At 57.2% G+C, this 20,290-nt stretch overlaps 1 long non-coding RNA gene across 1 annotated transcript; it reads right to left on the bottom strand.

Moving 5' to 3' along the window:
* Positions 1-315: 315 nt before the first annotated feature.
* Positions 316-2,122, bottom strand: LOC143786068 (uncharacterized). Its single transcript, XR_013218230.1, has 3 exons — positions 1,736-2,122; positions 1,370-1,681; positions 316-1,319 (listed from the first exon to the last, which is right to left on the bottom strand). It is a non-coding gene; the product is annotated as an uncharacterized LOC143786068 (long non-coding RNA).
* Between the last annotated feature and the right edge of the window lie 18,168 nt (positions 2,123-20,290).

Raw genomic sequence — 20,290 nt, 5'->3', positions numbered from 1 at the left:
ACAATGGCTCTTCACACCTCACAATGGCTCACAATGGATCTTCACACCTCACTACCAGAAACTCCCTCACAATAGATCACAATCAGGACACCTCACAATGGCTCTTCACACCTCACAATGGCTCACAATGGATCTTCACACCTCACTACCAGAAACTCCCTCAGAATAGATCACAATCAGGACACCTCACAATGGCTCTTCACACCTCACAATGGCTCCTCACACCTCACTACCAGGAACTCCCTCACAATAGATCACAATCAGGACACCTCACAATGGCTCTTCACACCTCACAATGGCTCCTCACACCTACCAGGAACTCCCTCACAATAGATCACAATCAGGACACCTCACAATGGCTCTTCACACCTCACTACCAGAAACTCCCTCACAATAGATCACAATCAGGACACCTCACAACGGCTCTTCACACCTCACAATGGCTCACAATGACTCCTCACACCTCACTACCAGGAACTCCCTCACAATAGATCACAATCAGGACACCTCACAATGGCTCTTCACACCTCACAATGGCTCACAATGGCTCCTCACACCTCACAATGGCTCACAATGGATCTTCACACCTCACTACCAGAAACTCCCTCAGAATAGATCACAATCAGGACACCTCACAATGGCTCTTCACACCTCACAATGGCTCCTCACACCTCACTACCAGAAACTCCCTCACAATAGATCACAATCAGGACACCTCACAATGGCTCTTCACACCTCACTACCAGGAACTCCCTCACAATAGATCACAATCAGGACACCTCACAATGGCTCTTCACACCTCACAATGGCTCACAATGGCTCTTCACACCTCACTACCAGGAACTCCCTCACAGTAGATCACAATCAGGACACCTCACAATGGCTCTTCAAACCTCACAATGGCTCTTCACACCTCACTACCAGGAACTCCCTCACAGTAGATCACAATCAGGACACCTCACAATGGCTCTTCACACCTCACAATGGCTCTTCACACCTCACAATGGCTCTTCACACCTCACAATGGCTCTTCACACCTCACCACCAGGAACTCCCTCACAATAGATCACAATCAGGACACCTCACAATGGCTCTTCACACCTCCCAATGGCTCTTCACACCTCCCAATGGCTCTTCACACCTCCCAATGGCTCCTCACACCTCACCACCAGGAACTCCCTCACAATAGATCACAATCAGGACACCTCACAATGGCTCTTCACACCTCACAATGGCTCCTCACACCTCACTACCAGGAACTCCCTCACAATAGATCACAATCAGGACACCTCACAATGGCTCTTCACACCTCACAATGGCTCCTCACACCTACCAGGAACTCCCTCACAATAGATCACAATCAGGACACCTCACAATGGCTCTTCACACCTCACTACCAGAAACTCCCTCACAATAGATCACAATCAGGACACCTCACAACGGCTCTTCACACCTCACAATGGCTCACAATGACTCCTCACACCTCACTACCAGGAACTCCCTCACAATAGATCACAATCAGGACACCTCACAATGGCTCTTCACACCTCACAATGGCTCACAATGGCTCCTCACACCTCACAATGGCTCACAATGGATCTTCACACCTCACTACCAGAAACTCCCTCAGAATAGATCACAATCAGGACACCTCACAATGGCTCTTCACACCTCACAATGGCTCCTCACACCTCACTACCAGAAACTCCCTCACAATAGATCACAATCAGGACACCTCACAATGGCTCTTCACACCTCACTACCAGGAACTCCCTCACAATAGATCACAATCAGGACACCTCACAATGGCTCTTCACACCTCACAATGGCTCACAATGGCTCTTCACACCTCACTACCAGGAACTCCCTCACAGTAGATCACAATCAGGACACCTCACAATGGCTCTTCAAACCTCACAATGGCTCTTCACACCTCACTACCAGGAACTCCCTCACAGTAGATCACAATCAGGACACCTCACAATGGCTCTTCACACCTCACAATGGCTCTTCACACCTCCCAATGGCTCTTCACACCTCCCAATGGCTCTTCACACCTCACCACCAGGAACTCCCTCACAATAGATCACAATCAGGACACCTCACAACGGCTCTTCACACCTCACAATGGCTCTTCACACCCCTAAGCTCTTGGCTGTGACATCACTTCCTGCTGACCATGATTTTTCTGCACAAAAAACGCAGCAAATAATGCTACATGCGTTTTTACAGCGTTTTTGCAGCGTTTTTTCCATCACCCATTCAAGTCAATGGGTGAAAAAACGCTGCAAAAACGCTGAAAGAAGTGACATGCCCTATGTCCAAAAAACGCAGCAAAGCAGAAAATACTGATCAAACAAAAACCCAATGTGTGTGCATGAGATTTCTGAAATCTCATAGGCTTTGATGGTACAGTAAAAAGCAGCTAAACATTAGCATAAAAAAATGCAGCAAAAATACGCAGCAAAAAAGTCCTGTGTGAACGTACACTTATAGATTACAGCTTGTGAGCAGCAGGTTCCTCACTGCTCCTGTAACTGTTACTTTCTGATGTTTTTATTGTCTGTACATAGACCCACTTAATTGTAAAGTGCTGCAGGATATGTTGACACTATAGAAATAAAATTATTATTTATGGTGCAGGCACTCTGCAAAGCAGCACTACATAAATAGCAAGTGCTCCTCACCCCTACTACTAGCAATGGTGCAGGAACTCTGCAGGGAAGCACCACATACATAGTGAGCACTACTCACCCCTACTACTAGCAATGGTGCAGGCACTCTGCAGGGAAGCACCACATACATAGTGAGCACTACTCATCCCTACTACTAGCAATGGTGCAGGCACTCTGCAGGGAAGCACCACATACATAGTGAGCACTACTCATCCCTACTACTAGCAATGGTGCAGGCACTCTGCAGGGAAGCACCACATACATAGTGGGCACTACTCACCCCTACTACTAGCAATGGTGCAGGCACTCTGCAGGGAAGCACCACATACATAGTGAGCACTACTCATCCCTACTACTAGCAATGGTGCAGGCACTCTGCAGGGAAGCACCACATACATAGTGGGCACTACTCACCCCTACTACTGGCAATGGTGCAGGCACTCTGCAGGGAAGCACCACATACATAGTGAGCACTACTCATCCCTACTACTAGCAATGGTGCAGGAACTCTGCAGGGAAGCACCACATACATAGTGAGCACTACTCATCCCTACTACTAGCAATGGTGCAGGCACTCTGCAGGGAAGCACCACATACATAGTGGGCACTACTCACCCCTACTACTAGCAATGGTGCAGGCACTCTGCAGGGAAGCACCACATACATAGTGAGCACTACTCATCCCTACTACTAGCAATGGTGCAGGCACTCTGCAGGGAAGCACCACATACATAGTGGGCACTACTCACCCCTACTACTGGCAATGGTGCAGGAACTCTGCAGGGAAGCACCACATACATAGTGAGCACTACTCATCCCTACTACTAGCAATGGTGCAGGCACTCTGCAGGGAAGCACCACATACATAGTGGGCACTACTCACCCCTACTACTAGCAATGGTGCAGGCACTCTGCAGGGAAGCACCACATACATAGTGAGCACTACTCATCCCTACTACTAGCAATGGTGCAGGCACTCTGCAGGGAAGCACCACATACATAGTGGGCGCTACTCACCCCTACTACTAGCAATGGTGCAGGCACTCTGCAGGGAAGCACCACATACATAATGGGCACTACTCACCCCTACTACTAGCAATGGTGCAGGCACTCTGCAGGGAAGCACCACATACATAGTGGGCGCTACTCACCCCTACTACTAGCAATGGTGCAGGCACTCTGCAGGAAAGCACCACATACATAATGGGCACTACTCACCCCTACTACTAGCAATGGTGCAGGCACTCTGCAGGGAAGCACCATATACATAGTGAGCACTACTCATCCCTACTACTAGCAATGGTGCAGGAACTCTGCAGAGAACCACATACATAGTGGGCGCTACTCACCCCTACTACTAGCAATGGTGCAGGCACTCTGCAGGGAAGCACCACATACATAATGGGTGCTACTCACCCCTACTACTAGCAATGGTGCAGGCACTCTGCAGGGAAGCACCACATACATAGTGAGCACTACTCATCCCTACTACTAGCAATGGTGCAGGCACTCTGCAGGGAAGCACCACATACATAGTGAGCACTACTCATCCCTACTACTAGCAATGGTGCAGGCACTCTGCAGGGAAGCACCACATACATAGTGGGCGCTACTCACCCCTACTACTAGCAATGGTGCAGGCACTCTGCAGGGAAGCACCACATATATAATGGGCACTACTCACCCCTACTACTAGCAATGGTGCAGGCACTCTGCAGGGAAGCACCACATACATAGTGGGCGCTACTCACCCCTACTACTAGCAATGGTGCAGGCACTCTGCAGGAAAGCACCACATACATAATGGGCACTACTCACCCCTACTACTAGCAATGGTGCAGGCACTCTGCAGGGAAGCACCACATACATAGTGGGCGCTACTCACCCCTACTACTAGCAATGGTGCAGGAACTCTGCAGGGAAGCACCACATACATAGTGGGCGCTACTCACCCCTACTACTAGCAATGGTGCAGGCACTCTGCAGGGAAGCACCACATACATAATGGGTGCTACTCACCCCTACTACTAGCAATGGTGCAGGAACTCTGCAGGGAAGCACCACATACATAATGGGCACTACTCACCCCTACTACTAGCAATGGTGCAGGCACTCTGCAGGGAAGCACCACATACATAATGGGCACTACTCACCCCTACTACTAGCAATGGTGCAGGCACTCTGCAGGGAAGCACCACATACATAATGGGCACTACTCACCCCTACTACTAGCAATGGTGCAGGCACTCTGCAGGGAAGCACCACATACATAGTGGGCACTACTCACCCCTACTACTAGCAGGGAAGCACCACATACATAATGGGCACTACTCACCCCTACTACTAGCAATGGTGCAGGCACTCTGCAGGGAAGCACCACATACATAATGGGCACTACTCACCCCTACTACTAGCAATGGTGCAGGCACTCTGCAGGGAAGCACCACATACATAATGGGCACTACTCACCCCTACTACTAGCAATGGTGCAGGCACTCTGCAGGGAAGCACCACATACATAATGGGCACTACTCACCCCTACTACTAGCAATGGTGCAGGCACTCTGCAGGGAAGCACCACATACATAGCTAATTAGCGCCACTCACCCCCACTACTCTGAGGCAACACTAAAGACGACAAAATAAAAGATTCATAATGTCTGTACACCCCTGGGGTGTGGGGGTCACGCTCTCATATTGTCCCTATTCTGTATTAACGCTTAATGACACAGCACAATCCTCGCTCCAACTGAGCAGAAACTATGATCTCACCTTGGCAGATACAGGACATTGTGTGATTTGTTGTACCACATTGCACTGCATTTATAACATTACCATGGCAACTTAGGTGATCAGGTGGATTCTCCATAGCAACAGGAATAGTAACCCACAGCAACCAAAAAAGTTCAGACCGTCCATAGCAGGACAGTGGGGTCAGGTGGCATCAGTCATTCGTACCTGTCGGAGGGTGGTGACCCATATTTAGGCAGAATTCTGACATCACACTACAACCTGAGACGTCTGGAGCGGGCACAGGACTCCAGCTACAAATGACGAAACCACGGTCCGTACACGGACATCTGGATTTGTCCTTCCCCTCGTACACGGGTGATGAGCGGACCTTGTATTAGCCATCCTCGCCTCACTGTGTGCCAGCTGAGATCCCAGAGACACGGAAGGACCACGAGCTGCTGGCGTACATAACTTCTCATGGCCAGCCATCCAGTATAAATCACAGCACACGGGACGGCGTCCTATTTCCATGACCCCAAGTGCCCCGGCTGTGACACTTGTTCAGTATCATCACAGCGTCCGATGATCCCACATGCCCTTGCTCTGACGCCCATCCAGTATCATCACGGCGTCCGATGTCCCCGATGACCCCTGGCTGTGACACCCGTCCAGTATCATCACGGTGTCCGATTTCCCCAATGACGCCATGTGCCCCTGGCTGTGACACCCTTCTGGCATCATAACGGCGTCCGATTTCCCGGATGACCCCACAGGCCCGGGTTGTGACGCCTAACCAGTATCATCATGGCGTGCGACTTCCCCAATGAACCCCCGTGCCCCGACTGTGATGCCCGTCCAGTATCATCACAGTGTCCAACTTCCCCCATGCCCCACGTGCCACGGCTGTGACGCCTGCCCGGTATCATCCCGGTGTCCAATTTTCCAGATGATCCCGCTTGCCCTGGCTGTGACATCCGTCCAGTTACATCATGGTGTCTGATGGCTCCACGAGCCCCGGCTGTGATGCCCGTCCAGTATCATCACGGCATCCAACTTCCCTGATGACCGTATGGGCCCCGGCTGTGACGCCTGTCTAGAATCATCACGGCGTCCGATTCCTCAGATGACCCCATGTGCACTGGCTGTGACACCCGTCCAGTTTCATCAGTGTCCAGTTTCTCAGATGACCCCACGTGTCCTGGCTGTGACGCCTGTCCAGTATCATTACGATGTCTGATTTCCCGGATGACCCCACGTGCCCCGGCTGTGACGTTCATCAAGTTACATCACGGCGTTCGATGACCCCCCGTGCCCTGGCTGTGACGTCCGTCCAGTATCATCACAGCGTCCAACTTCCCTGATGACCCTATGGGCCCCGGCTGTGACGCCTGTCCAGTATCATCACGGCGTCTTATTTTCCGGATGACACCGCGAGCCCTGGCTGTGACGCCCGTCCAGTATCATCATGGTGTCTGATTTTCCGGATGACCCCGTGTGCCCTGGCTGACGCCCGTCCAGTATCATCACGGCGTCTTATTTTCCGGATGACACCGTGTGCCCCGGCTGTGACGCCCGTCCAGTATCATCACGGTGTCTGATTTTCCGGATGACCCCGCGTGCCCTGGCTGTGACACCCGTCCAGTATCATCATGGCGTCTGATTTTCCGGATGACCCCGTGTGCCCTGGCTGTGACGCCCGTCCAGTACCATCACGGTGTCTGATTTTCCGGATGACCCCGTGTGCCCTGGCTGTGACGCCCGTCCAGTACCATCACGGTGTCTGATTTTCCGGATGACCCCGCGTGCCCCGGCTGTGACGCCCGTCCAGTATCACGGCGTCTGATTTTCCAGATGAGACCGTGTGCCCCGGCTGTGACGCCCGTCCAGTATCATCACGGTGTCTGATTTTCCAGATGAGACCGTGTGCCCCGGCTGTGACGCCCGTCCAGTATCATCATGGCGTCTGATTTTCCGGATGACCCCGCGTGCCCTGGCTGTGACGCCCGTCCAGTATCATCACGGTGTCTGATTTTCCGGATGACCCCGCGTGCCCTGGCTGTGACGCCCGTCCAGTATCATGACGGTGTCTGATTTTCCGGATGACCCCGCGTGCCCTGGCTGTGACGCCCGTCCAGTATCATCACGGTGTCTGATTTTCCGGATGACCCCGCGTGCCCCTGCTATGACGCCCGTCCAGTATCATCACGGTGTCTGATTTTCCGGATGACCCCGCGTGCCCCTGCTGTGACGCCCGTCCAGTATCATCACGGTGTCTGATTTTCCGGATGACCCCGTGTGCCCCGGCTGTGACGCCCGTCCAGTACCATCACGGTGTCTGATTTTCCGGATGACCCCGCGTGCCCCTGCTGTGACGCCCATCCAGTATCATCACGGTGTCTGATTTTCCGGATAACCCCGCGTGCCCCGGCTGTGACGCCCGTCCAGTATCATCACGGTGTCTGATTTTCCGGATGACCCCGCGTGCCCCGGCTGTGACGCCCGTCCAGTACCATCACGGTGTCTGATTTTCCGGATGACCCCGTGTGCCCTGGCTGTGACGCCCGTCCAGTATCATGACGGTGTCTGATTTTCCGGATGACCCCATGTGCCCTGGCTGTGACGCCCGTCCAGTACCATCACGGTGTCTGATTTTCCGGATGACCCCGTGTGCCCCTGCTGTGACGCCCGTCCAGTATCATCACGGTGTCTGATTTTCCGGATGACCCCGTGTGCCCTGGCTGTGACGCCCGTCCAGTACCATCACGGTGTCTGATTTTCCGGATGACCCCGTGTGCCCTGGCTGTGACGCCCGTCCAGTATCATCACAACGTCGGATTTTCCGGATGACCCCGTGTGCCCCTGCTGTGACGCCCGTCCAGTACCATCACGGTGTCTGATTTTCCGGATGACCCCGTGTGCCCTGGCTGTGACGCCCGACCAGTACCATCACGGTGTCTGATTTTCCGGATGACCCCGTGTGCCCTGGCTGTGACGCCCGTCCAGTACCATCACGGTGTCTGATTTTCCGGATGACCCCGTGTGCCCTGGCTGTGACGCCCGTCCAGTACCATCACGGTGTCTGATTTTCCGGATGACCCCGTGTGACCTGGCTGTGACGCCCGTCCAGTATCATCACGGTGTCTGATTTTCCGGATGACCCTATGACCCCTGCTGACGCCCGTCCAGTATCATCACGGTGTCCGATTTTCCGGATGACCCCGTGTGCCCTGGCTGTGACGCCCGTCCAGTATCATCACGGTGTCCGATTTTCCGGATGACCCCGCGTGCCCTGGCTGTGCCGCCCGTCCAGTATCATCACGGTGTCTGATTTTCCAGATGACCCCGTGTGCCCTGGCTGTGACGCCCGTCCAGTATCATCACGGTGTCTGATTTTCCGGATGACCCCGTGTGCCCCGGCTGTGACGCCCGTCCAGTATCATCACGGTGTCTGATTTTCCGGATGACCCCGTGTGCCCTGGCTGTGACGCCCGTCCAGTATCATCACGGTGTCTGATTTTCTGGATGACCCCGTGTGCCCCGGCTGTGACGCCCGTCCAGTATCATCACGGTGTCTGATTTTCCGGATGACCCCGCGTGCCTTGGCTGTGACGCCCGTCCAGTATCATCAGGGTGTCTGATTTTCCGGATGACCCCGTGTGCGCTGGCTGTGACGCCCGTCCAGTATCATCAGGGTGTCTGACTTTCCGGATGACCCCGCGTGCCCTGGCTGTGACGCCCGTCCAGTATCATCACGGTGTCTGATTTTCCGGATGACCCCGCGTGCCCTGGCTGTGATGCCCGTCCAGTATCATGACGGTGTCTGATTTTCCGGATGACCCCGCGTGCCCTGGCTGTGACGCCCGTCCAGTATCATCACGGTGTCTGATTTTCCGGATGACCCCGCGTGCCCCTGCTATGACGCCCGTCCAGTATCATCACGGTGTCTGATTTTCCGGATGACCCCGCGTGCCCCTGCTGTGACGCCCGTCCAGTATCATCACGGTGTCTGATTTTCCGGATGACCCCGTGTGCCCCGGCTGTGACGCCCGTCCAGTACCATCACGGTGTCTGATTTTCCGGATGACCCCGCGTGCCCCTGCTGTGACGCCCATCCAGTATCATCACGGTGTCTGATTTTCCGGATAACCCCGCGTGCCCCGGCTGTGACGCCCGTCCAGTATCATCACGGTGTCTGATTTTCCGGATGACCCCGCGTGCCCCGGCTGTGACGCCCGTCCAGTACCATCACGGTGTCTGATTTTCCGGATGACCCCGTGTGCCCTGGCTGTGACGCCCGTCCAGTATCATGACGGTGTCTGATTTTCCGGATGACCCCATGTGCCCTGGCTGTGACGCCCGTCCAGTACCATCACGGTGTCTGATTTTCCGGATGACCCCGTGTGCCCCTGCTGTGACGCCCGTCCAGTATCATCACGGTGTCTGATTTTCCGGATGACCCCGTGTGCCCTGGCTGTGACGCCCGTCCAGTACCATCACGGTGTCTGATTTTCCGGATGACCCCGTGTGCCCTGGCTGTGACGCCCGTCCAGTATCATCACAACGTCTGATTTTCCGGATGACCCCGTGTGCCCCTGCTGTGACGCCCGTCCAGTACCATCACGGTGTCTGATTTTCCGGATGACCCCGTGTGCCCTGGCTGTGACGCCCGACCAGTACCATCACGGTGTCTGATTTTCCGGATGACCCCGTGTGCCCTGGCTGTGACGCCCGTCCAGTACCATCACGGTGTCTGATTTTCCGGATGACCCCGTGTGCCCTGGCTGTGACACCCGTCCAGTACCATCACGGTGTCTGATTTTCCGGATGACCCCGTGTGACCTGGCTGTGACGCCCATCCAGTATCATCACGGTGTCTGATTTTCCGGATGACCCCGTGTGCCCCGGCTGTGACGCCCGTCCAGTACCATCACGGTGTCTGATTTTCCAGATGACCCTATGGCCCCTGCTGACGCCCGTCCAGTATCATCACGGTGTCCGATTTTCCGGATGACCCCGTGTGCCCTGGCTGTGACGCCCGTCCAGTATCATCACGGTGTCCGATTTTCCGGATGACCCCGCGTGCCCTGGCTGTGCCGCCCGTCCAGTATCATCACGGTGTCTGATTTTCCAGATGACCCCGTGTGCCCTGGCTGTGACGCCCGTCCAGTATCATCACGGTGTCTGATTTTCCGGATGACCCCGTGTGCCCCGGCTGTGACGCCCGTCCAGTATCATCACGGTGTCTGATTTTCCGGATGACCCCGTGTGCCCTGGCTGTGACGCCCGTCCAGTATCATCACGGTGTCTGATTTTCTGGATGACCCCGTGTGCCCCGGCTGTGACGCCCGTCCAGTATCATCACGGTGTCTGATTTTCCGGATGACCCCGTGTGCCCTGGTTGTGACGCCCGTCCAGTATCATCACGGTGTCTGATTTTCCGGATGACCCCGTGTGCCCTGGCTGTGACGCCCGTCCAGTATCATCACGGTGTCTGATTTTCCGGATGACCCCGTGTGCCCCGGCTGTGACGCTCGTCCAGTATCATCACGGTGTCTGATTTTCCAGATGACCCCGTGTGCCCTGGTTGTGACGCCCGTCCAGTATCATCACGGTGTCTGATTTTCCGGATGACCCCGTGTGCCCCGGCTGTGACGCCCGTCCAGTATCATCACGGTGTCCGATTTTCCGGATGACCCCGTGTGCCCCAGCTGTGACGCCCGTCCAGTATCATCACGGTGTCTGATTTTCCGGATGACCCCGTGTGCCTTGGCTGTGACGCCCGTCCAGTATCATCACGGTGTCTGATTTTCCGGATGACCCCGCGTGCCTTGGCTGTGACGCCCGTCCAGTATCATCAGGGTGTCTGATTTTCCGGATGACCCCGTGTGCCCTGGCTGTGACGCCCGTCCAGTATCATCAGGGTGTCTGATTTTCCAGATGACCCCGCGTGCCTTGGCTGTGACGCCCGTCCAGTATCATCAGGGTGTCTGATTTTCCGGATTACCCGTGTGCCCTGGCTGTGACGCCCGTCCAGTATCATCACGGTGTCTGATTTTCCGGATGACCCGGTGTGCCCCTGCTGTGACGCCCGTCCAGTATCATCATGGTGTCTGATTTTCCGGATGACCCCGTGTGCCCCGGCTGTGACGCCCGTCCAGTATCATCACGGTGTCTGATTTTCCAGATGACCCCGTGTGCCCTGGCTGTGACGCCCGTCCAGTACCATCACGGTGTCTGATTTTCCGGATGACCCCGTGTGCCCTGGCTGTGACGCCCGTCCAGTATCATCACGGTGTCTGATTTTCCGGATGACCCCGTGTGCCCCGGCTGTGACGCCCGTCCAGTATCATCACGGTGTCTGATTTTCCAGATGACCCCGTGTGCCCTGGCTGTGACGCCCGTCCAGTACCATCACGGTGTCTGATTTTCCGGATGACCCCGTGTGGCCTGGCTGTGACGCCCGTCCAGTACCATCACGGTGTCTGATTTTCCGGATGACCCCGTGTGCCCTGGCTGTGACGCCCGTCCAGTATCATCACGGTGTCTGATTTTCCGGATGACCCCGCGTGCCCCTGCTGTGACGCCCGTCCAGTACCATCACGGTGTCTGATTTTCCGGATGACCCCGTGTGCCCTGGCTGTGACGCCCGTCCAGTATCATCACGGTGTCTGATTTTCCGGATGACCCCGTGTGCCCTGGCTGTGACGCCCGTCCAGTACCATCACGGTGTCTGATTTTCCGGATGACCCCGTGTGCCCCTGCTGTGACGCCCGTCCAGTACCATCACGGTGTCTGATTTTCCGGATGACCCCGCGTGCCCTGGCTGTGACACCCGTCCAGTATCATCATGGCGTCTGATTTTCCGGATGACCCCGTGTGCCCTGGCTGTGACGCCCGTCCAGTACCATCACGGTGTCTGATTTTCCGGATGACCCCGTGTGCCCTGGCTGTGACGCCCGTCCAGTACCATCACGGTGTCCGATTTTCCGGATGACCCCGCGTGCCCTGGCTGTGACGCCCGTCCAGTATCATCACGGCGTCTGATTTTCCAGATGAGACCGTGTGCCCCGGCTGTGACGCCCGTCCAGTATCATCACGGTGTCTGATTTTCCAGATGAGACCGTGTGCCCCGGCTGTGACGCCCGTCCAGTATCATCATGGCGTCTGATTTTCCGGATGACCCCGCGTGCCCTGGCTGTGACGCCCGTCCAGTATCATCACGGTGTCTGATTTTCCGGATGACCCCGCGTGCCCTGGCTGTGACGCCCGTCCAGTATCATGACGGTGTCTGATTTTCCGGATGACCCCGCGTGCCCTGGCTGTGACGCCCGTCCAGTATCATCACGGTGTCTGATTTTCCGGATGACCCCGCGTGCCCCTGCTATGACGCCCGTCCAGTATCATCACGGTGTCTGATTTTCCGGATGACCCCGCGTGCCCCTGCTGTGACGCCCGTCCAGTATCATCACGGTGTCTGATTTTCCGGATGACCCCGTGTGCCCCGGCTGTGACGCCCGTCCAGTACCATCACGGTGTCTGATTTTCCGGATGACCCCGCGTGCCCCTGCTGTGACGCCCATCCAGTATCATCACGGTGTCTGATTTTCCGGATAACCCCGCGTGCCCCGGCTGTGACGCCCGTCCAGTATCATCACGGTGTCTGATTTTCCGGATGACCCCGCGTGCCCCGGCTGTGACGCCCGTTCAGTACCATCACGGTGTCTGATTTTCCGGATGACCCCGTGTGCCCTGGCTGTGACGCCCGTCCAGTATCATGACGGTGTCTGATTTTCCGGATGACCCCGTGTGCCCTGGCTGTGACGCCCGTCCAGTACCATCACGGTGTCTGATTTTCCGGATGACCCCGTGTGCCCCTGCTGTGACGCCCGTCCAGTATCATCACGGTGTCTGATTTTCCGGATGACCCCGTGTGCCCTGGCTGTGACGCCCGTCCAGTACCATCACGGTGTCTGATTTTCCGGATGACCCCGTGTGCCCTGGCTGTGACGCCCGTCCAGTATCATCACAACGTCTGATTTTCCGGATGACCCCGTGTGCCCCTGCTGTGACGCCCGTCCAGTACCATCACGGTGTCTGATTTTCCGGATGACCCCGTGTGCCCTGGCTGTGACGCCCGTCCAGTACCATCACGGTGTCTGATTTTCCGGATGACCCCGTGTGCCCTGGCTGTGACGCCCGTCCAGTACCATCACGGTGTCTGATTTTCCGGATGACCCCGTGTGCCCTGGCTGTGACGCCCGTCCAGTATCATCACGGTGTCTGATTTTCCGGATGAGCCCGTGTGCCCCGGCTGTGACGCCCGTCCAGTACCATCACGGTGTCTGATTTTCCAGATGACCCTATGGCCCCTGCTGACGCCCGTCCAGTATCATCACGGTGTCCGATTTTCCGGATGACCCCGTGTGCCCTGGCTGTGACGCCCGTCAAGTATCATCACGGTGTCCGATTTTCCAGATGACCCCGCGTGCCCTGGCTGTGCCGCCCGTCCAGTATCATCACGGTGTCTGATTTTCCAGATGACCCCGTGTGCCCTGGCTGTGACGCCCGTCCAGTATCATCACGGTGTCTGATTTTCCGGATGACCCCGTGTGCCCCGGCTGTGACGCCCGTCCAGTATCATCACGGTGTCTGATTTTCCGGATGACCCTGTGTGCCCTGGCTGTGACGCCCGTCTAGTATCATCACGGTGTCTGATTTTCTGGATGACCCCGTGTGCCCCGGCTGTGACGCCCGTCCAGTATCATCACGGTGTCTGATTTTCCGGATGACCCCGTGTGCCCTGGTTGTGACGCCCGTCCAGTATCATCACGGTGTCTGATTTTCCGGATGACCCCGTGTGCCCTGGCTGTGACGCCCGTCCAGTATCATCACAGTGTCTGATTTTCCGGATGACCCCGTGTGCCCCGGCTGTGACGCCCGTCCAGTATCATCACGGTGTCTGATTTTCCAGATGACCCCGTGTGCCCCGGCTGTGACGCCCGTCCAGTATCATCACGGTGTCCGATTTTCCGGATGACCCCGTCTGCCCCGGCTGTGACGCCCGTCCAGTATCATCACGGTGTCTGATTTTCCGGATGACCCCGTGTGCCCTGGCTGTGACGCCCGTCCAGTATCATCACGGTGTCTGATTTTCCGGATGACCCCGCGTGCCTTGGCTGTGACGCCCGTCCAGTATCATCAGGGTGTCTGATTTTCCGGATGACCCCGTGTGCCCTGGCTGTGACGCCCGTCCAGTATCATCAGGGTGTCTGATTTTCCAGATGACCCCGCGTGCCTTGGCTGTGACGCCCGTCCAGTATCATCAGGGTGTCTGATTTTCCGGATTACCCGTGTGCCCTGGCTGTGACGCCCGTCCAGTATCATCACGGTGTCTGATTTTCCGGATGACCCCGTGTGCCCCTGCTGTGACGCCCGTCCAGTATCATCACGGTGTCTGATTTTCCGGATGACCCCGTGTGCCCCGGCTGTGACGCCCGTCCAGTATCATCACGGTGTCTGATTTTCCAGATGACCCCGTGTGCCCTGGCTGTGACGCCCGTCCAGTACCATCACGGTGTCTGATTTTCCGGATGACCCCGTGTGCCCCTGCTGTGACGCCCGTCCAGTATCATCACGGTGTCTGATTTTCCGGATGACCCCGTGTGCCCCGGCTGTGACGCCCGTCCAGTATCATCACGGTGTCTGATTTTCCAGATGACCCCGTGTGCCCTGGCTGTGACGCCCGTCCAGTACCATCACGGTGTCTGATTTTCCGGATGACCCCGTGTGCCCTGGCTGTGACACCCGTCCAGTACCATCACGGTGTCTGATTTTCCGGATGACCCCGTGTGCCCTGGCTGTGACGCCCGTCCAGTATCATCACGGTGTCTGATTTTCCGGATGACCCCGCGTGCCCCTGCTGTGACGCCCGTCCAGTACCATCACGGTGTCTGATTTTCCGGATGACCCCGTGTGCCCTGGCTGTGACGCCCGTCCAGTATTATCACGGTGTCTGATTTTCCGGATGACCCCGTGTGCCCTGGCTGTGACGCCCGTCCAGTACCATCACGGTGTCTGATTTTCCGGATGACCCCGTGTGCCCCTGCTGTGACGCCCGTCCAGTACCATCATGGTGTCTGATTTTCCGGATGACCCCGCGTGCCCTGGCTGTGACACCCGTCCAGTATCATCATGGCGTCTGATTTTCCGGATGACCCCGTGTGCCCTGGCTGTGACGCCCGTCCAGTACCATCACGGTGTCTGATTTTCCGGATGACCCCGTGTGCCCTGGCTGTGACGCCCGTCCAGTACCATCACGGTGTCTGATTTTCCGGATGACCCCGCGTGCCCTGGCTGTGACGCCCGTCCAGTATCATCACGGCGTCTGATTTTCCAGATGAGACCGTGTGCCCCGGCTGTGACGCCCGTCCAGTATCATCACGGTGTCTGATTTTCCAGATGAGACCGTGTGCCCCGGCTGTGACGCCTGTCCAGTAGCATCATGGCGTCTGATTTTCCGGATGACCCCGCGTGCCCTGGCTGTGACGCCCATCCAGTATCATCACGGTGTCTGATTTTCCGGATGACCCCGCGTGCCCTGGCTGTGACGCCCGTCCAGTATCATCACAGTGTCTGATTTTCCGGATGACCCCGCGTGCCCCTGCTATGACGCCCGTCCAGTATCATCACGGTGTCTGATTTTCCGGATGACCCCGCGTGCCCCTGCTGTGACGCCCGTCCAGTATCATCACGGTGTCTGATTTTCCGGATGACCCCGTGTGCCCCGGCTGTGACGCCCGTCCAGTACCATCACAGTGTCTGATTTTCCGGATGACCCCGCGTGCCCCTGCTGCGACGCCCATCCAGTATCATCACGGTGTCTGATTTTCCGGATAACCCCGCGTGCCCCGGCTGTGACGCCCGTCCAGTATCATCACGGTGTCTGATTTTCCGGATGACCCCGTGTGCCCCTGCTGTGACGCCCGTCCAGTATCATCACGGTGTCTGATTTTCCGGATGACCCCGTGTGCCCTGGCTGTGACGCCCGTCCAGTATCATCACAACGTCTGATTTTCCGGATGACCCCGTGTGCCCCTGCTGTGACGCCCGTCCAGTACCATCACGGTGTCTGATTTTCCGGATGACCCCGTGTGCCCTGGCTGTGACGCCCAACCAGTACCATCACGGTGTCTGATTTTCCGGATGACCCCGTGTGCCCTGGCTGTGACGCCCGTCCAGTACCATCACGGTGTCTGATTTTCCGGATGACCCCGTGTGCCCTGGCTGTGACGCCCGTCCAGTACCATCACGGTGTCTGATTTTCCGGATGACCCCGTGTGCCCTGGCTGTGACGCCCGTCCAGTATCATCACGGTGTCTGATTTTCCGGATGACCCCGTGTGCCCTGGCTGTGACGCCCGTCCAGTACCATCACGGTGTCTGATTTTCCAGATGACCCTATGGCCCCTGCTGACGCCCGTCCAGTATCATCACGGTGTCCGATTTTCCGGATGACCCCGTGTGCCCTGGCTGTGACGCCCGTCCAGTATCATCAGGGTGTCTGATTTTCCGGATGACCCCGCGTGCCCTGGCTGTGACACCCGTCCAGTACCATCACGGTGTCTGATTTTCCGGATGACCCCGTGTGCCCTGGCTGTGATGCCCGTCCAGTATCATCACGGTGTCTGATTTTCCGGATGACCCCGTGTGCCCTGGCTGTGACGCCCGTCCAGTATCATCACGGTGTCTGATTTTCCGGATGACCCCGTGTGCCCCTGCTGTGACGCCCGTCCAGTATCATCACGGTGTCTGATTTTCCGGATGACCCCGTGTGCCCCGGCTGTGACGCCCGTCCAGTATCATCAGGGTGTCTGATTTTCCGGATGACCCCGCGTGCCCTGGCTGTGACGCCCGTCCAGTACCATCACGGTGTCTGATTTTCCGGATGACCCCGTGTGCCCTGGCTGTGACGCCCGTCCAGTATCATCACGGTGTCTGATTTTCCGGATGACCCCGTGTGCCCCTGCTGTGACGCCCGTCCAGTACCATCACGGTGTCTGATTTTCCGGATGACCCCGTGTGCCCCGGCTGTGACGCCCGTCCAGTATCATCACGGTGTCTGATTTTCCGGATGACCCCGTGTGCCCTGGCTGTGACGCCCGTCCAGTATCATCATGGTGTCTGATTTTCCGGATGACCCCGTGTGCCCCGGCTGTGACGCCCGTCCAGTATCATCACGGTGTCTGATTTTCCGGATGACCCCGTGTGCCCCGGCTGTGACGCCCGTCCAGTACCATCACGGTGTCTGATTTTCCGGATGACCCCGTGTGCCTTGGCTGTGACGCCCGTCCAGTATCATCACGGTGTCTGATTTTCCGGATGACCCCGTGTGCCCCGGCTGTGACGCCCGTCCAGTACCATCACGGTGTCTGATTTTCCGGATTACCCGTGTGCCCTGGCTGTGACGCCCGTCCAGTATCATCACGGTGTCTGATTTCCGGATGACCCCGTGTGCCCCGGCTGTGATGCCCGTCCAGTATCATCACGGTGTCTGATTTTCCGGATGACCCCGTGTGCCCCGGCTGTGACGCCCGTCCAGTATCATCACGGTGTCTGATTTTCCGGATGACCCCGTGTGCCCCGGCTGTGACGCCCGTCCAGTACCATCACGGTGTCTGATTTTCCGGATGACCCCGTGTGCCCTGGCTGTGACGCCCGTCCAGTATCATCACGGTGTCTGATTTTCCGGATGACCCCGTGTGCCCCGGCTGTGACGCCCGTCCAGTACCATCACGGTGTCTGATTTTCCGGATGACCCCGTGTGCCCTGGCTGTGACGCCCGTCCAGTACCATCACGGTGTCTGATTTTCCGGATGACCCCGTGTGCCCTGGCTGTGACGCCCGTCCAGTACCATCACGGTGTCTGATTTTCCGGATGACCCCGTGTGCCCCGGCTGTGACGCCCGTCCAGTATCATCACGGTGTCTGATTTTCCGGATGACCTCGTGTGCCCCGGCTGTGACGCCCGTCCAGTACCATCACGGTGTCTGATTTTCCGGATGACCCGGTGTGCCCCTGCTGTGACGCCCGTCCAGTATCATCACGGTGTCTGATTTTCCGGATGACCCCGTGTGCCCCGGCTGTGACGCCCGTCCAGTATCATCACGGTGTCTGATTTTCCGGATGACCCGGTGTGCCCCTGCTGTGACGCCCGTCCAGTATCATCATGGTGTCTGATTTTCCGGATGACCCCGTGTGCCCCGGCTGTGACGCCCGTCCAGTATCATCACGGTGTCTGATTTTCCAGATGACCCCGTGTGCCCTGGCTGTGACGCCCGTCCAGTACCATCACGGTGTCTGATTTTCCGGATGACCCCGTGTTCCCTGGCTGTGACGCCCGTCCAGTATCATCACGGTGTCTGATTTTCCGGATGACCCCGTGTGCCCCGGCTGTGACGCCCGTCCAGTATCATCACGGTGTCTGATTTTCCAGATGACCCCGTGTGCCCTGGCTGTGACGCCCGTCCAGTACCATCACGGTGTCTGATTTTCCGGATGACCCCGTGTGCCCTGGCTGTGACGCCCGTCCAGTACCATCACGGTGTCTGATTTTCCGGATGACCCCGTGTGCCCTGGCTGTGACGCCCGTCCAGTACCATCACGGTGTCTGATTTTCCGGATGACCCCGTGTGCCCCGGCTGTGACGCCCGTCCAGTATCATCACGGTGTCTGATTTTCCGGATGACCCCGTGTGCCCCGGCTGTGACGCCCGTCCAGTACCATCACGGTGTCTGATTTTCCGGATGACCCGGTGTGCCCCTGCTGTGACGCCCGTCCAGTATCATCATGGTGTCTGATTTTCCGGATGACCCCGTGTGCCCCGGCTGTGACGCCCGTCCAGTATCATCACGGTGTCTGATTTTCCGGATGACCCGGTGTGCCCCTGCTGTGACGCCCGTCCAGTATCATCATGGTGTCTGATTTTCCGGATGACCCCGTGTGCCCCGGCTGTGACGCCCGTCCAGTATCATCACGGTGTCTGATTTTCCAGATGACCCCGTGTGCCCTGGCTGTGACGCCCGTCCAGTACCATCACGGTGTCTGATTTTCCGGATGACCCCGTGTGCCCTGGCTGTGACGCCCGTCCAGTATCATCACGGTGTCTGATTTTCCGGATGACCCCGTGTGTCCCGGCTGTGACGCCCGTCCAGTATCATCACGGTGTCTGATTTTCCAGATGACCCCGTGTGCCCTGGCTGTGACGCCCGTCCAGTACCATCACGGTGTCTGATTTTCCGGATGACCCCGTGTGCCCTGGCTGTGACGCCCGTCCAGTACCATCACGGTGTCTGATTTTCCGGATGACCCCGTGTGCCCTGGCTGTGACGCCCGTCCAGTATCATCACGGTGTCTGATTTTCCGGATGACCCCGCGTGCCCCTGCTGTGACGCCCGTCCAGTACCATCACGGTGTCTGATTTTCCGGATGACCCCGTGTGCCCTGGCTGTGACGCCCGTCCAGTATCATCACGGTGTCTGATTTTCCGGATGACCCCGTGTGCCCTGGCTGTGACGCCCGTCCAGTACCATCACGGTGTCTGATTTTCCGGATGACCCCGTGTGCCCCTGCTGTGACGCCCGTCCAGTACCATCACGGTGTCTGATTTTCCGGATGACCCCGCGTGCCCTGGCTGTGACACCCGTCCAGTATCATCATGGCGTCTGATTTTCCGGATGACCCCGTGTGCCCTGGCTGTGACGCCCGTCCAGTACCATCACGGTGTCTGATTTTCCGGATGACCCCGTGTGCCCTGGCTGTGACGCCCGTCCAGTACCATCACGGTGTCCGATTTTCCGGATGACCCCGCGTGCCCTGGCTGTGACG

This window comes from Ranitomeya variabilis, chromosome 7 (genome assembly GCF_051348905.1).
Source record: "Ranitomeya variabilis isolate aRanVar5 chromosome 7, aRanVar5.hap1, whole genome shotgun sequence".
NCBI classification, from domain to species: domain Eukaryota; kingdom Metazoa; phylum Chordata; class Amphibia; order Anura; family Dendrobatidae; genus Ranitomeya; species Ranitomeya variabilis.
This window is presented reverse-complemented; position numbering and strand designations above follow the sequence as displayed.